The sequence below is a fragment of the Myodes glareolus genome, chromosome 21, assembly GCF_982192425.1.
Source record: "Myodes glareolus chromosome 21, mMyoGla1.1, whole genome shotgun sequence".
Taxonomy (NCBI): domain Eukaryota; kingdom Metazoa; phylum Chordata; class Mammalia; order Rodentia; family Cricetidae; genus Myodes; species Myodes glareolus.
Genome location: NC_142046.1, coordinates 43,059,183 through 43,076,258, shown reverse-complemented (window position 1 = coordinate 43,076,258; position 17,076 = coordinate 43,059,183).

Here is a 17,076-nt window from a genome sequence, read left to right as displayed (position 1 = left end):
AAAGCAAAACAATGGAAGACTGGGATTTCTGTCCCATCTCAGTAAATATGCACGGAGTACAAATTGGCTTAAATTAAACAAAATCATATTTAAATGCTGCTTGGAAGTAGATTTTAAAAGAAAGTAATCCTGAAGGCTTCCATAAAAATGAAAATGACTTGTGGCTTTCTCCCTATTTTATTGCAAATAAGAATGAAGCTAATTATTTACTTGCAAATAATTCTACAAACAATTCTTACATGTCATTTTTCATATAATAATCTTATATTAGGAAGATTGAAAGATACCTTTGTATATCCCTCTATCTCTCGCCCCCTACCCAAGGACTTGTGGAAGCTAGCGTGAATGATACCCAGGAAGAAACTCACATAAAGGAGAAACCATGCCTGTCATGTCTGCGGATGGACGTGCCAGTGTAAGCGCATGTATCGATGTGAATCAAGCTGTGTAAACAAGAGCTTGCTTGGAATTTTTATTTTACTGATTTGTGTACAGTCTGAAGTTCCAAAAATTAAGTAAATAGCTCTGGGTAAACTTTAAAAAAGTTAGCATAATACCTATGGCAGATCGTTCTAGAATCCAGAAGTTAGAAGAGACCTCTGTGATTGTCTCTTTCCAAAATCTACCATTGAACCTACTGAGACCCAGCATACGTCAGAGGTTTCCAAAAGTCTGCTGTGTCTGAGTCAGGCTTGGTATGTGTTCATGGTGTACTTCTCTCATTTCCACATTTTAAGCAAAAAGGGAGTTGTAACCATAAAACCCAGTAGAACCCATATGTAGGCAAGCCACTACACACCCACTGCCCTTCAGTGGCGAGCACAGTGCTGACCCACGCTTCCAAGGCCACAAATCTTTAGCTCAGGGGCTGCACATTGCGTTTGACTACAAACGTGCACACAGAGTAGCAGAGCTGGAAAACTCCAAGATCCAACCTTAAGGACAGCTGAGAGTATCAGGTGAGTTGCTGAGTGGTAGCCAGCTTGGGTCTCAGATTTCTTGTCAATAAAATAAAAGGATCGGACTAGAGAATGCCAAGTTGGTTATTTACTCCAGGCCTTTACAGCGGCTGTAAAATCAACCAGTAAGTATCAATTACACTCGGGGAAGAAAATCTGAAAGATCAGAGGCAGCGAAGCCGTTGTGAGTGTCACGTATGAAGGATGGAGCAGGCGATAAGCAGACAATGAGTCAAGAGGTTGAGAAATGGATGAAGGAAATGGCTCAGGGAGAACAGGAATCTTGACTCTGTGTGCCCCTGGCTGGATAGCACAGGGAGTTCCTCAGATCCTTATTTATTCCTGCACCCTTGTTAAAACTGGTAGCCAATGCACACTTGAACAGCCTCTTTGTAAAGACGGTCACTTTATCACCTCCGTAATATTGATAGCTGTATTATGCATGATATTTACATTTAATGTTGCCGAGGTCTTTGACCAATCTGAGTGTTGATTACAAAACATTTCCTATGTGGGATTTTGTGTGTGTATGTTTGTATGTGTATGTGTGTGTGTGTGTGTGTGTGTGTGTGTAATAGTTTCCCCAGTTGTATTATAGGCAACAATTGTTCAGCAATGAGGGCCCCTAACAAAGTTATTTCATAAAAGGCCTGCATAAATCACTGAAGAAATGAATGAAAACAAACAGGCTATTGATTGACATCACTTAATCATTCATCAGTCATGTCTATCATGTGCTTATGATATGTAACTACTGATTTAGATAAAGGAGACAAAAAAGCTAACTAGAAAGAAAGCCAGTCTCTGTTCTGAGAAATCCCCGCTGGCGCTGGACAGTCAGGCAAATATGGCTTTAAAATATCATATTAGCAGTGCCGTACATGGATGCACAAGGATCTAGGCACAGCACAAATTGTTTCCTGGGAGTACAGATGGGATTGTGTAGGGCGGTTATTCCTGGATAAGCAAATCTCACAGACATTTTAAGATGGAAATGGTTTTTTATTTTGCCAAGTTAAATCAGTTTTCTAAATCCATATTTACAACTATTAACATTTCATAAAGATTTTTTAATATCAAAAAGTAGGGAAGACATAATTCTGGGAAATTAAAAATTCAGTCCTCTAAGTAAGTACATTTATTATGATTAAAAATCCAATGATTATCTTTCCTTATGCTTTAATACATAAAAGTATTTATCACAAATTGATGTGCATTCAATAAGGCCTCTGGAATAACGAATGAGGGAGTCAATAAAAGTTTTTTTGAGTAAAAGAATTAGAAAAACATTTCTGACCTAAATCAAAATACCAAGAGAAAGAATGAATTGTATTTAGATCATTAACCATGTGCTCCATTTAATATAATTGTCTACTTTATTTTCTTAACAAAACCAGGACTGGTAGCAGTTGTTTTGGGATCAACAAACTCTAGGGACCAGATATGGTTTCAGGTTTTACATACACCAGAATTGGTCATTGAGCAGAGCAAGGCAATCCAGAATGTCACATCAGATTAAGAATGATACATATAAGCCATTCTAAAAGTACCTGAAAAGATAAAATTCAATTTTGAGACAAATCTAGATCTCTGTAGACTTAGAACAATTTGATTTGTTCATTGCTTTGTTCATTTTATATTATTAGTTTCCCAGAGGAGCCCAAGGAGGCAACTTCAGTTCAACATACAACTTCTTGTGTCTTTGTGATAAATGGTGACATCCGACCCCTAATCAGAGAAATGCTAAGTGATGGATGAAATCCCCAAGCCCTCCAAGTTAGTCTACTTGGAATTCACACCAAAATGTTCAGATGCATATCCCAGGCTCATGCTGAAACTGCTAAATTGGGCAATAAATCTCATGAGAGTTCAGAACATGAAATCTCTGGTATTTCCTGCTTTTAATTTGTCCAGAAATATTTCCAACACAGCTTTTCTTATCATATTCCAGAACATGCTCTTGTAAAACGGGGACACATTGGAAAGACGTGGTGTGTGTTAAAAAAGTTTGGTGCAAATTTGGATCAAGACCAGTTATTGTATGACTGCAACCACTGAGACTTTAACTGGAAAGGAATTGGAAATGTTTTACAAAACCAAAAAGTCAACTGGTGAGGTAACATTAAAGAAAAAAAGGAAGAAACTTACTTATAAATCCAAACTAGAACACAGAGTAGAGATTTAGGGAAATGCCTCTGTTTTCAGGAGGAAGGACCGAAAAATTGTCCACAAACCATCAAGATCTTTACAAGCAATGTACAGGGTTTTTCCTGCTTCAACTCTGTCTGCTCTTATTTTTTCTCCTCTTCTTAAATAGTTAAAATGTCAAAATGCATTGACCCTGCAATGAATACCCAGTGCCCTCTAAGTGGTATGACCTTATTTTTCTTGGGCAGTGGTCTATCCCTTTAAAGGGAAGCTCCGTAATCTGGAGGCCTGCAGAGAAGGGCAAAAGATAAGCATAGGACAACAAAGAACTTCAGCATGCCTGTTGATAATGTGCCTGGGGAACTGATAAGCCTCAACACAGAGACAAAGAACGAGCAGCAGATAATTCTAGTCAGTTTATTGGCTAGTCCCATACAGATCTCAGAGGAGCCTTTTGTTAGCAGGCGGTAAAATCAACTTCTCAGGGAATTAGGGGACCCTGGACAGGGACAATTTCCTGCTTCATGGGACTATGAGAAGCTTATGCAATTGGGAGAGTCATTTTACAAATAGGTAGATACATAGATAGATAGATAGATAGATAGATAGATAGATAGATAGATAGATAGATAGATAGATAGATAGATAGATATAAAGTCACCACAAAAATCAAAAAAGGCACAAAGTAAACATGTTAAACTAAGAAAAGGAATCAAGGAAATTTCTGGAGTCTCAGAGCTCTCTTGGGAAACCTCTGCTCTGCTGTGTGAAAGCTTTGCACCTGATGTCCCCATGTCCCACGAGACCCAGAGCACGGCAAGTGACTCTCCATCACCAAGGTCCCCAGAAGCATATGCACTGAGTTAGAAGTCTGCAGGCATAGCAAGCTCTCCAGGACTGGACCAAATGATGAGATGATCACCTTGCAGAGGAAGCGTCCTGGTTTGGCTTACTTACAGTCTTGGACATCATAGCAATGTTACCATTGGCCCACTGCAAGGCAGCAATAACACAGCACACATGTGTGACAGGACAAAGCCATCTTTATGATGGGTAAGACAATGAACCATGACCTGCCACCATTTTTAAGGACGTTTCTCATATGTCCTAAAACCTCCCACTAAGTCCCGCCTCTTCGAGTTTCCACTTCCCCCAGGAGCATCAAGCCCCCAACATGTGGGGCACTCAAGAACCAAATCAGAGCAAATGAGTTGGTTGGTTTTTTTTTTTTATAGTTCTTACTGATGTTTGTAAGTCTTTTAATTTGGGCACTGTCTAAGCTCCCTGAATTTAGAGGATTGGTGCTGATACATCTCCCGAATTTTATGCCAACCAAGAGAGAAAGGAATGGTGGGGAAGTCTGCTGATGAACAACTGATGATTGCAGAAGTGGGTAAGAAAATGCCACTGCACCAATCTCTTCAGTCCTTTTGATGTTTATTCGGTTGCTGAGGGTCAGCCTTCCTGTAAAAGGCTAGCCAGTTATCAGCTTCTTTATATCTAGGTAACACAGCCTGAAAATGTATCATGCTATGAGAGTACAGCAGTGAGTTTAATTTTGAAAACTGGAAAATGTGTAAACGTTTCCATGAATAAGCAACTTTTATGGTCCTAAAATCTAAATTCTCTCATTCTTTAGCCAAAATTGTATTTTTTTTAAATTTCTGCAATACATAACTGATCTATGGATGCTTATTCTCACATAGTAAGTCTCCATTTAGCTACTTTAGAATATATCTTACAAAATATTTATTTCAGAAGTTGTACCAAGAAACAGGGCTGTTAGTATTTCTTGGAATATAAGACAGTCACGGGGATAATATCAACCACTGTAGATTGTTGTGGTAGTTAAGCTTCATTGCCAACATAGCTGAATTTTAAAAGTGTTTTATCTCATTTTATTTGTGTGTGTGTGTGTGTGTGTGTGTGTGTGTGTGTGTGCACGCGCGCGCATGTTTAGTTGTGTGTGCACCATATGGAAGCCAGAAGACAGTTTGCTGATTTTGGTTCTCTCCTTCCACCATGTGGGCCCTGGGGAGCAAGCCCGTCAGACTAGGCAACAAGTGCCATTACCTGCTGAGTCATCTCACCTGCCCTTGGCTGAACTTAGAACCACCTAGCAAAGACACTCCTAGGAATGCCTCTTAGGCTCCTGGGTTTGAAAACCTACCAAACCCCATCAAGCCTGGAGCCGCAAACCCCACCAATTCCTGTATCTCAAATTTCACCAATCCTTGGGTTTGGTTTGAAATCCCATCAATTCCGCACCCTGGAAATCTTCACCCTGAAAAGTCCACAGCCGAGGAACCCTATATAAGCCTGTCTCCTAGTCAGTTCCCTGCTGCTTCTCTCCAGAGGAGAGGAAGCCACCCTCTTGTGTCTCTTCCTGTAGCATGCTTTCTTAGTAAACTATCTTTGAATCACTAGTCCCCAAGTAACAACATGGAGACTTATTATTATTATGAAAGTTTGGCCTTTAGCTTTGGCTTGTCCCTAACTAGCTCTTATAACACAAATTAACCCATTTCTATTAATCTATATTCTGCCACGCGGCTCGGTTACCTCTTCTCTGTACCACAGGTCCAACTTCTTTAGAATCTCAATAGCATCTCTCTGGTGTAATCCATGCACCTAGATTCCTACTCCCCTTCCTCTTTTTCCCCAGAAATAATGTCTATCTCTCCTGCCTATTGATCATTCTGTATGCTTGTAGCACTTCATCATGAAAGCGCACATGTGCATGTGTGTGTGTGTGTGTGTGAGCACACCTGAACATGCATGTGTATTCCTGTTGACACATTCTCAATCCAGATGTGTGTTTGCTTTATGTTTTTCTTTTTACTTCTTGCTTTTAAGAAGCTTCTGTATTTGCTTTTGTATTCCGTATTTGTCAGGTAGGAATTAGATCTGGCTTGAGCAAGGGTTCCTCCCTGCACAGGTGCTTAAGCAAGTAATCTTATGTGACTCACGTCACAGGAGAGAAGGTGGTGCTTCCCATCTGACCTTCCGCCGCTAGCATGACCGTTCCACTCCCATAACTGAACAGAAAGAAGGCACACAAATGTCACGAAGCACCTACCATCCCATCTTATCTTAGGAGGATCTCTAGCATGTGAGCGACCATGACTGGGTGGGGCAATGGGAAATATAATAAGTTGATTATTTGCTTGGCCTCTGTCTGCCTGGAAAAAAATTTATATGTTGGTTGATAAAAAGAGAGTAATTACAACTTTCAGTCACCCCCACAATTATCCTCTGAAACTTCATGTGATCTTTACAGGCTGCTTCACGGCTGTTTTGGACAACACGAAGAAGATTATAATAAATAGTTAAATGAATCAGACTGCAATAGGCGACTCCAAAGGGGTCTGATGCTTTCTGGTTTTGCGATCTGATTACAATTCAGGTGTGAGGCTTGATTCATGAATAGTCTGCCTTCTGATTCAAACCTCTAATAAGTTGGAACTACTTCCTGGAGATAGTGAGAAGGGGATTTACAACCTGTCTGTACATGAGTGGGAGGGATTGCAAGCAGCCCAGAAGTAAGCCTGCTATAGCAAAGCAAGAGGTCATATTGAAAGGTTTCTTATGCCAAGAGGCATGGAGGTTACGCAGAGGAGTCTCTCTTCTCTGCAGAGTGGAGGAAGTGTCAACGGTTTCTCTTTTCCCTCCTGGAGAAGAATCACATCTGTACACTTGGATTTTAGAGGCGCTTGTTAAATGTGTCGTCCATGGGTGAGAGGCCGGAAGAGGGTTGGGAAGCTTTAGTCATGCCCAAACGCAGAAGAGAAAATTGAAGTAGGGCAGCGTCTTTGGGTCAGAGAGAAAAGAGATCTGAAAGCTGTTAAGACAGCCCTTGGGACAATGTCATGGGGCAGGTGAGCACTGCTAGGAGCCTAGGTGACCTCTCCCCGGGACTATCACTTTCTAAAGCAGATATCTCAAGCAGAGGTTAGCCTCAGGACCAGGAAAGAGAGCAGGAAGTGAAGAGTTGAAGGCAGAGGCAGGGGCAGGGGGAGCCTAGACCAATGAACGTAGACAAAAGTTTGGACATGGACAGCACAGCAGCTCTGGGGCACCCCTGTAAACTGCCTAAAGGGTCCCATTTCCTCCTGACTTCTCCAGGAGACTCCAGTAGCAATTAGCCCTCTCTTCCTTTTTTCCAACTTGATCTTCTCTCTGACCCCTTGCCTGCAGCCATCCAGCTTTACCTCAATCTCTTCCCAAAGCTCTCTCTTGGCTTAGGGCACGCTATACTTCCTTGGTTATGCTTGGGTACTGTACTCTTGCCCGTCCGTCTTCTTTGTACAATTCTTCCATTCTGCCTGAGTGCTCTTTCACACCACTCTTTTAACCTAGCAACTCCATTAGTCTCTTTTCGAACCCATGAACAATTCTCACACTGTGCTTCCCAAAAGCCCGATACTTCATGGCATTGTGTCCTATTAAAATGCTCTATAAGAAGCTGGGTGGTGGTGGCACGTGCCTTTAATCCCAGCACTTGGGAGGCAGAAGCAGATGGATCTCTGTGAGTTCAAGGCCATCCTGGTCTACAAGAGCTACTTTCAGGACAGGTTCCAAAGCTACAAAGAAACTCTGTCCCAAAAAAACAAAACAAAAACAAAAAATAAACAAACAAAAAATGTTCTATAAGATATAGTCTATATAATTATTAGTTATTATTTGTCTGGCGTCTATTGTTTATGCTGGACTTTTTCTTCATAAAAGCACGAGCTCTGGGAACTGGAGAGCTGGCTCGGCAGCAGAAAGCACTTGCTGCTCTTGCAGAGGACCTGGACTCAGTGGCCAGCACCTACATGGTAGTTCACGACCTTCTATAACTCCTTTCCACAGGATCTGACGCACTCATATGACCTCCATGGGTTCCTCTTCTCACACAGGACACATACTATGCCCCTTCAAGTTTGCTATAGAACTGCCTGATCTTTACCAATATGCAAATCATTTCCATCTTGAAAAAGGGAAACATATTTCTGCTTAGTTGTAAATTCATCTTTAGCATCTGCAACTTCTCTACTGTCTACTCCATCGGGTATCTTGAAGGCACTGTAGTTCAACCCGTGGACTTTGGTAAACCACAGGCATTGGGAGCAGAGCCAAGAAAGGAAGCCCCACACGGCAAGCAGTGAGAGGGAGGCCTGAGAACCTTCAGACCAAAGTGCTCTGTAGACTCAGTCTCCCTTGTGTCTTCTGGCACTTTTCCTTTAACACATGGCTGCCTTCCTTCACAGTACAGGACTTCTCCTGAATCTGCTTGAGTAAACGTACCTGCTTAAGTTAATGGGAAATCCAATAGTTGGGTTTCGCTTGTTATGTTGACCCCTTGGCTGCCCTTAATGGTGTGGCTTTTTTCCTTTGAATGAGCTCTTTCCATGAGCTTCTCTAACGCCACATTTCCCTAGATCCCTCCCTCTCTGCCGGTCTCTTCTCTGTCCCTTCAGCATCTTTGTTCCTTGGGACATCTAATAGTTTCAAGTTCTGCCCTGAACCCCCCTGGCTTATCACTGAGATTGGGCGTAATCTCCCTCAAAACCAAGCCAAGACTTTGGAGGCCTTCTGTAAGATGGTCCAATGGAATTCCTACTTCTTCCTGTGAAAACTAAGTCCAGAACACAAGTATTGTTGGGGACAAGATGGAGGGGATGGAGTTCAGCTTAGATGTAGTTGAAAGGTAGTGGGAGGCCTTCTCCTGTGACAGAGTGACAAGTGAGGGAGGTGACAAAATCAGTAGAGATGTGGAGTGAGACTTGGGAGAAATGGAGCACCCTGAAATATAGCTGTGAGTCTAGAACACTCTCACGCTAAGGCACAGGGAACACCACTGAGCTTGGGGTATCTCTTGCAGTTCCAAGTGTCAATTCTGTTTAGTTCAGAGAGCAGCCATGCCTGGACCCACCCAGAAATGGGGATTTACATGGCAGGTTATATGAGAAAATAAGAAGGTCTGTAAACCAAAGGGCTGGTGAGAGGGTGGGTGAGGACAGAATGGACAACTGAACCACAGGGCAAGAACAAGTAATGAGGACGGCATCCACAGGAGAAATGAAAGATGGCCGGATTCCTGTCAACAGAAGAACAGTTCTTGAGAGAACACTCTCCATGAGAACAGGTGGGAGGGAACTGCCAACCCTACTCCTCTCTGGCCCTGGCTTCTCTCCTTTCCCTCTTTTGGACCTCTTTCCTTATCAACCACGGGAACCGTCACACCACAGCCATCAGCTTAAGAGTCCAAAGTCTGGCTGTCCCATCTACAACTCGACTTTGACTTTGGGGGAAGTTTTAACCTCCCTAAGACCATAATAACAGTCCTCTACTCATGGATGTGGTGTTCACAAAAGGCTCAACAAGAAACCGAGTGCTCAGCAAACAGTAATCATTAGCCCCAACATCCGAAGAAATTAGTATTTGGCAAGACCTTCTGCTCCGGAAACATTTTAGACAACATTTTTTATCACAAAGTGTAGAGTCTAGTGGGGATTTTCCACTCTGGGTTTATAGCCTGTGCTGAATTAGCACAATACTTGAGTTGGTTGTGATTTGTTGCCCTAGTGCCCATCTGGGTCCTTAATGCCCTGTTGGGATTTTATTTTAATCTTGGGATACAAAAGTTTGATATTTACAAAATACTGGCGAATTGAACAACTTTGTTCAGAAAGCATACTTTCTTGCCCAAGGGTGACAATGTACATTTCTCATTTGTCAAAATAATGTCCTCGGCCTCCCGGCATCAATTCAGTGTGCTTTTTGTGGGAGTTTTGGCCGGTTAAGGATTTTTTTGAGCTAACTATGTTTGTCAATCACTGGAACCAAGCAATTTCTGATTTCGCTACATCAGCATGACACCATGCCTCATAAACCAGAAGAAAGCTACCCAGCTGGGCTTGGGATGCACATTCAACTGGTGTCTCGTCTGGTTGTGCCACTTATTAATTTGCTTGTGATTTAAATCAATTTACTTAAACCTCTATAAGCCTCAGGTACTTGCCTGAAAAATGGAATAATAATACAGTTGTCTATTTTAGGAATTTGTGGTGACTACTAAGTTATATCTAAGGATATATAAGAAGATATGTATACATGTAAGAGAATCATGATTTGTTAAGTTGTGTTATGGTAGTGACCTGTTAAATCATGCTATGATATTGATCAGTTAATGTTTTATAGTTCACTATAAGATGTTAATGATTAGAAAACGATTAGAACTTGTCTAAGAAGTTTGACACTAGCAATGTATTCTTGAATTATTTGATAAGACAAATTTAGAGTTTGATATAGCTGAAGTCACTGTACACAGGCAGAACTCTGATAATTCTGGCTAATTATTAATGCTTACCATTTTCATCTATCTCATTCATATTGTTTCATCCATTTAAGTGAAAGAGCATTTGAAGAACATGCTAGGTGAGTTATTTGATTAGTCTCTCTCTCTCACACACACATACACACACACACACACACACACACACACACACACACACAAAAGAAAATAAAAAGGAAATGTTTGATTTAGCAAAAGTAAACCTCTTCACTCCTCCATCATTCCCATGTCTCCATCCGTTCTAGTGACCTTGGGAGCCTTGGTGTGTCACACATTAAATCCTCTTGTTTAATCAACTATACTTATTAACATTCATTGCAAGGAGTCATTGGTCTGGTTCAAGGCCTCCAGCTTCTGATACACTATCATCAGTGACTCCTCACTGAAACTAGCCTGGGATATCCTGCAGCAGCCATGAGTCATGGAGAGCCTGAATTGTGTAGTTTATGCCGGTATCTTTCCACAAGCCCAGTCCCTTAACGAGCTCCTACAGGGCCTAGATGGGGTAGATGTTAGGGTATGCAACCCAAGACCTGGCTATGGGCCTGGGTGGCAGCTGAGTTGTCAATCCAGGCCACTGGGGCTACCCCTCTCAGGCAAGGGGCGGAGTCAGTTTCCCTTTGCCCACGCCATCAGGGCCAGTTCTCCCACACCAGTGGTGAGGGGTGAGGCCTTCTTCTCCCGAGTGCGAGTGGGTGGAGGGTATCAGCTCTCTCATGGGAGTAGGGGCCAGTTCTCTTGCAGCAGTGGCCAGGAAAGGGCAGGACCAGTGAAGGGTGGAGCCGGCTCAGTGTGGCTCTTTGTTTTTATCACACATGGTTCCTGTGCCCCCTGTGGGGACAGGGGTCACGGATAACATCACACACCCCAGCTGCAGCAAGACCATGGACCGAGACATGGCCCTCAGCATCAGCTCACCTGTAGGACAGCATGGTTTTTGGTGGCAGCATGGGTCACTCAAATCAGCGTGGTGAAAGCAAGGTTCTATTTCCCAGATTTTGGGCCAGACCCTGGGCTTCTGTGTGACCTTTGGTGGCAACACAGGCCTCGGACTTCAACACAGCCCCTGGCTGTGGTAGGACCATGTACCCAGTCATGGCCCGTGGCAGCAGCCAGGGCCCTGATCTCACCATGGCCCCTCGTAGCAAGCAGGGCACCCTGATCAGCCTGCTCCTCACTGTTGCCTTCATGTCTTCAGTTTAACCTCTCTCCACAGCACACAAACCACTCAGCTCCTCTTTCCCTTTTCTCTACCACACATTTGCTCATCACAATGAGACCCACCTACCCTGCACTACAAGGTGCCAGGTGGGGCCATGGCTGTCTCCCTGGCAGCCTAGGCCTCGAGTACCCAGGCTGGCCATGGGTGACTAACACCCACCTGAGCTGAATGGTATCCGATGAGCCGTGGATGTCTTCTCGGCAGCCCAGGCCTTCAGGGACAACTTTTATTAGTTTTAAATGACTTAAATCACCTCGAGTATAAATAAATGTGCATGCCGTGAAAACAGAACATTTATTTTTAAAACAGTGTATGAATGAAATGGGAAAATGTCACTGCATATGACAGTTCATGGATCAAGTACTGCCATTTCCATAAGCAGGTTCAACTGTCTTTGTGATGGTTCTGGTGGTTACTGGGATGCCCACCGTGACTGCACCACCATCTTCATTGAAGAAGACACCATAATCCTGAAGTGAGGGTGGAATGCAGAGTGAGCTAACCCTGTCTCTGCTGTTGGAAACAAAATCTTTGCCCCCCCCCGCCCCCCACAGTTCAGTTCCCCGAGACTTCTGGTGTCTGTGGACCAGGACTGGAGAAGTCCTCACTGACAGGTGTGCTCCCCAACCCTTCTCTCTGGAGCAGGGTGACAGTCACCTTCCCAGTATGGGCCCAGAAATGACCCAGCTTGAAAATAAGAGAGGATTGTTTCCAAGTAGCCCAGCTGCTGACTAACAGCTCTCGGACAGGTTTTTCTGCCCTACAACTAATCTCTTCTTCAGAATCTAACTGCTTCCTCAGGTGGAGATGGACAACAGAAACGGGTGCCTATCAAGGAGAGTGTGGGGGACACTGTATCATGGTGATGGCCACAAATTCCTTGAAATGTCTAATGATGCCTTGCCATTCATTAATTGAGAAACCATTCTCAAGGATTATGTTTTAAGATTTACAAAAATAAAATATTCCTGCAAATCTTTTATCTTAACTGAGATAAAGTTATATTATTTATTTTTGATATCATTATATAAGTTATATTTATCTTAGCTGAAAAAACGGTCACTTTCAAGAAAGTAGAAACTCCATTTACTGAATGACTAGATTTGAGACACATCTGTTCTAATAGAAGGTCCTGGCCATTTTTCGCCTTCTCTAAATAACTGCGCTTCACTGGGGATAAATTTGCAGTTGAGACTTTACAGATCACGTTTGAGTGAAACAGTTAAAAAAAAATCATTCCGTGACTCTGTTACTATCTCAGATAAATAAAATATTTATGTGGGCTGATTTTTGCAGGGCATAGTGTCTTCGTGGACAGCTGTCCCCTGTGACTTCGGGCTCAGTAATGCCCTAAGCGAGCCTACTCAACACAGACCGACGTTTAGCTCATCCTGTACATCTCATGCATGGATTCAATTTCCCATTTACACTGCATTGGTGGAAATGGGCAGCAACAGTCTACACAAAAACTATCAATGACTTCAGAAAAAAAGTCTCCAGTGCATAAACCCATATGTAAGGAATATCTAGACGTTGCTGTTCCAGACAGAGGCAGAGAGAATTCTCCTGCTGATGTCACCAAACATAATCCCGCTTATCAAAAGACTGAGGAGAATTCTAGACTCAGCATACATCCCGTGCTGTGTCTGCATCCAGGTCCCAGTCCTTCCACTGCCCTGTTCTAAGAGAGGAGGTGTTTACCCTTGCAATGCTCGCTAAGGAGCCAGAAGGAACCTGACTGAGGGATTTCTCCCTTTCCATCTGCTCCTATGAATGCCCCCTGGACATTCTGCAGCCAGAAATGAAATCTCATTTCCTTCTTTTGAACCTAGTGCGACCTTGGAGACGTGCAGGTAGTCCATAAAATAAGCCAGGAGCAGCGATGTTGCCTGACTTGCATGAGTGAGTTGGAAAAGGTAGTCACCTGTTAGATGGTCTCCCCTCAGCTCCTTTTCAGAACACAGTCCCTGTTTGGAAAGATCCCAGCCCCACGGTGAGGTCATTCTGAAAGCCTTCGGTCAACAGATTCAGCTGAGTTGACCCTAGTTGTTCTCCAATCCCAGGTGCCAAAATCCAGAAGGAAGACTCCAGGTAGTCGCAGGCCTAGCTGATACAGTCATCCATATTCAGTTTTCCAGACAGAAAGTCCGGGTACCGTGAGGCAGACAAGCGATTCCAACTATATATGCCTGATCTGATCTGTGGGCAGATTAATGAGATTGCTGTTTTGTACTCCTAAATTATTTGCTATTTAGCAAAAGATACCTAGAACAAAATAATACTCTGAAAACATGACAGTTTTCTAACCTTTTGTCTAGTGGCCTTACCATGTTAGTCCCCAGAATGATTAGCATCATATGAAGTCTCCTTGAAGAACTAGGAAAAGAGACGCTACTTCAGAGTCGGCTTTCTGAATAGCTCAGGCAAATAACTCACTTGCGCTAAGTCAGTTTCTTTATCTACCACGGGTGATAGCAACACTTCTCCGTAGAATCCAAACAAATCCATGACACTGCCTGACATGGTGCTGATGCAGCAGGTTTTGGGAAACACTTGTCCCTTCCCTGGGGGCTTCCCAGCTTTTCCTCTATTGGTTCCTTCTACAGAAATACAAAAACAAACTTCCAGCTTTCAGTCATTCAACAGAGTGCCGTGAAAATAAAAACATAATGTGTCTCTAAATGGTATCTTGGGTCTTTCTCTCATATGAGCTGAAATATTATCATCTTATGTTATATATGTACTTTTTTTTTAACAACCTGGAGTTAATTTAGGAAATAATTTAGAAGCTGACTGGCATTGGGTGAATGTTATAGATGTCATTAGTTGTTATTTATTATATTATTTTTATTATTAATTGACAGTTTCTGACTAGTGTTCTGTAGGAGGAACTATCAGTTAGCATGCCCAAGCTACAGCTGCCCTGCCCAAAACAATCTGCATGAGCATGCGTGGCAGGTCATTCCTCCCTGAACCAACCTAAGGCCTGCCTCTGCACTCCGAGACTGCTGACACAGAGACACCTGACTGGAGATGCCAAAGAGGAAAGAACAACGTAGCAGAGTAAGTCACCCGAGCCAATGAGACCCTGGGAGGAGTTATAAGTGGCCTGCCTATATCCTCAACAAGCAAGCCAGCTTTTGCTTCTCATCTGGCTCCAAGCGTCTGTACTGTTGACTCCATACCTTCTTGTCCCTCCCCCAAGGAGTGATTAATATGGGAAGTGTTTCTGTATATGTGTTGCTTTTATTGGTTAATGAATAAAGAAGCTGTTTTGGCCTATGATTGGGCAGAGTAGAGCTGGGCGGGAACACTAAACTGAATGCTGGGATAAAGAAGGCAGAGTCAGTAAGAAGCCATGGAGCCACCAGAGGAGAAAGATGTGAGCTGCCAGACAGAACCTTCCCGGTAGGCCACAAACCTCATGGTAAAATATAAAATAATAGAAATGGGTTAACTTAAGATATAAGAGCTAGCTAGGAATATGCTTAGGTGATTGGCCAAGCAGTGATTTAATGAATATAGTTTCTGAGTTATTATTTCTGGTCTGGGCAGCCAGGAAATGAACAAACAGCTTCCAACAACAGGGTATCCACACAAGATTGCCTGCAATAATGTTGAAGTTTATTAATTTTGAAGTTAAATGTGGCCATTGTTGACCTTACTCCATCCAGTCATCTCTGGCATTTTTTTAAAACTTTTTAAATGTCTTTAATTTAGGCCTATGGATGTTACACTTGCATGTCAATCTGTGCATCATATGTGTGTGATATTCACAGAGTCCAGCAAATGGCAGCGGATCCCTTGAGGCTGGAGCTACAGATGGTTGAAGAGTGCCGTGTGGATTCTGGGAATTGAACTCCAGTCCTCTGGAGAAGCACCCAATGTTCCTGACCGCTGAGCCATCTCTCTATCTCCTGTATTGGCATTTGTATTCACCCCATTAAATACAACATCAAGTTAGCCTGGAGTCTGGCTTGCTGTGCTGTCTGCCTGCCTCTTGCAGTCTCTGTCGCTGGGATCTAGAAAGGCAAGCCTTGCTTTCACATCTATTCTGTCTTCTGCACTAGAAATAGAAGTGTAGCTCTGCTCCCAGGGCCTAACCCTCAGTTGCACGGTCGTTCAGATCATCCTTTCCTTTGCATTTAAGTTAGTCAAGGAGGTGTGTTCTCCACACTCTGTGTTCCAAAGACTGAGCACCTGTGCCCTCTGAGGATGGCACATCCTGCACATCTCATATCTCTGGGATTCTAGGGAGATGAGCTTAGGAAACGTTAGCCCAAGTTTCTTCTGTCCAGACAAAGTTTGCTTCCTTAGTGAGTCATGCACCACAGACAAGTTTCTCCAGAGCATCTGCCCTGTGTCACTAGAGATCCTTGAAGCCATCAACAGCTCCCACGTCTTTCCATCTAGGGCATCTGGAAAGAGCAGCTTGCCAGGCCATAAGTCATTTTTATGGCACTGCATGTGGACAATGAACTATTCATAATAATTCTTTCATGTATTCAAGGTTCAGTGTCTGTCCAAAGAAGTCTGTCGGATGAATCCACCCTGAAGTTTTTCTTGTCAAAGCGTTGATGGTGATTAATCAGTGTCTTGTCTGGGGATTTAAAAATGAATTTTTTTTAATCCTTCTCAATAGCTTTTCTAAATTGAATTAACTTCATCTTTATGCTTTTAGAGTTACTTTCTAAAATAAGACAGTGGTACCCTCATAACCCTACCACAGCTCCCAAACTCCAGAGTAATAACAAGCTCACATGTGCTGACCTCAATGTATTTTTTCAAATATTTGTCACAAAGAATTTATTTTTCAATTCATCATCAGATTAGGTCCTTGTTCCTGCTCAGTCTCCTGATCCACTATTTTTTTGTTGTCCACTGTGATACCCTGATATCCTAAATGAAGCATAAAATGAACTATTAAGTGAAAGAGCCACAATATTTGCACACATTTTCTTGTTCTGCTTTCATCAGCTACAGAGATACTAGCCCTTAACTGTTTTCCCCTCTGATTTGCTTTATAAAGAGTAGTATTTCTTCCTGGTATCTTTGATTTTTAAGTTTTTTTTTTTCATTTTAAACTTTTTATGTTTGTTTAAGCATTAAGAACGCTCTTTTCTTTATTTCGTCTGCCCATTTCCACTTTAGTCGATTAATCACAATTATTAATAAAAGCCAACTAGATAGTAGGCCTTCCCGGTGGCTTTTTAAACAGCCAGTTTCCTGTTCTTTCTTCCTTGAAATTTCTAGAAAGATTTCTGTTTTGGAGACCCAATACTGACTGATTCACTACTTCCAAATTCCTTGGAATAACAAAATGTTTTAAACTAGTATTAATAATAAAATGTGTTATCTATTGAAAATTTTGAGTTATGGTGAAATACACCAATCAGATGGAATCAGAT